A 1,444-nucleotide genomic window follows, 5' to 3' on the forward strand; every position below is an offset into this window, starting at 1 on the left:
GTTTTTTAACTATTTGCCCACAAGTGTTGAAAGGACCATTCACCAACTGTTAGACATTCAGATTGTTTCCAGATGAGCTGCCATCTTGAAATGTTTTTCTAAAGCTTGTCCTTGCTAAGTTTCATGCTTCAGTGTCAAGGACTGTGGGTGTGAGGGAGGAAGGAAGGGAGGGAGGAGAAGACTGTGTGTTGCTAAATGCTTTTGGTTCTAGTTATTTATGTTTCTATTTATGCATGGAGTTTAAAATTTTGATGAAATTGTGAAATTAAGCCAAACAAATCAGTAATTAAACAAAGTTGTTAGCAAGGATATATTAGCATAAATGTTCAATCTCTTATGCTAGGGTGAAGTGTGTCACATAAATTAACTTGAATGTGGTGTTAAATTTTGTCAGAACTGTCATTTTAGAGTCACGGGTAATGGTGCCATAATAATTCAGCAAAGAAAAATGGGCATCGACTAGATAATACACACAGTTAAGTGATCATCAGACTAGCCTCCGCAACCCAGGCAGCACATACATTTTAACATCTGTTCCTCCGTGCAAAAGGGGGTGCTTACCGGGTCTCCCATTTGCCCTTTTACTCCTTCACCAGGATTACCCTGGAAATAGAAAATAAATAAATAAATATATCGAATTGCTTTGGAGTATTAAATATAGCAGTTCCCACAGTGTAATGGTTAGCACTCTGGACATTGAATATTAAAGAAGTAATTACAAGCATGACTTCTGGCTAAGCAATTTGTTAAAATTTTACTTATTAAAGCCTTTGGGGGGTTCTAATCAGGGGAACGACATCCTCCTGACAAGTATCTGTGGTGACTTCCCCATGGTACATGGACTGTAAGTGTATTTTATTCACTGCCACCTACCTTCAAACCTGGACTCCCAGCCTGGCCCGGAGGTCCCTAAATCAACAGCAGTAACACACAAATCATATGTCAGTCATAGAAGTCAGAAGGTGGCACCCTTGGTTGTCCCTGATTCCTCTCTAGAAAACCCTTGATTTTAAAGCACCCATGTTGGACTTCCTATCATGGTGGGGCTGCCTGCTCCCCCCAGGAGACCTGTGCTTCAAGTGGGGACTCACACTGATAATGGCGGGTGTGCCCTGGTTCATCAGGTGAGAATCTCCCAAAGAACCCACCTGTACATGACCCAAGACGGCGATCTTGCTTTTTTTGCAGTTTTTAAGTGTCAGGTCGGGTTTTCAGAGGGATAGAATGAGCAGTGCTGTACTTACGTCTAAGCCCTGCTCTCCTGGATAGCCCGCTGGGCCTGCCGGTCCTCTCAAACCCCTGGGTCCCTAAACGTGAGAAAAATCAGTGTATTCGTTACCAAAAACCATAAACATCGTCCACATCAAGAGCTGCATGTCATCCCAAGTGGATGAACTCTCCATAGAAATCAATCCCGGGCACACATGCCGGCTGCAGCATCTTC

The 1,444-nt window shown here is 43.0% G+C and overlaps 1 protein-coding gene and 1 long non-coding RNA gene across 2 annotated transcripts in view; both read right to left on the minus strand.

The window, feature by feature from the left end:
* The window catches only part of COL4A4 (collagen type IV alpha 4 chain), a 67,608-nt gene that overhangs the window by 65,442 nt on the left and 722 nt on the right, over positions 1–1,444 (minus strand). The window lies entirely within an intron of this gene.
* On the minus strand, positions 542–1,308 carry LOC109396327 (uncharacterized). Its single transcript, XR_002126833.1, has 3 exons — positions 1,245–1,308; positions 874–909; positions 542–603 (listed from the first exon to the last, which is right to left on the minus strand). It is a non-coding gene; the product is annotated as an uncharacterized LOC109396327 (long non-coding RNA).

The sequence above is a fragment of the Hipposideros armiger genome, unplaced genomic scaffold, assembly GCF_001890085.2.
Source record: "Hipposideros armiger isolate ML-2016 unplaced genomic scaffold, ASM189008v1 scaffold_514, whole genome shotgun sequence".
Classification (NCBI taxonomy): domain Eukaryota; kingdom Metazoa; phylum Chordata; class Mammalia; order Chiroptera; family Hipposideridae; genus Hipposideros; species Hipposideros armiger.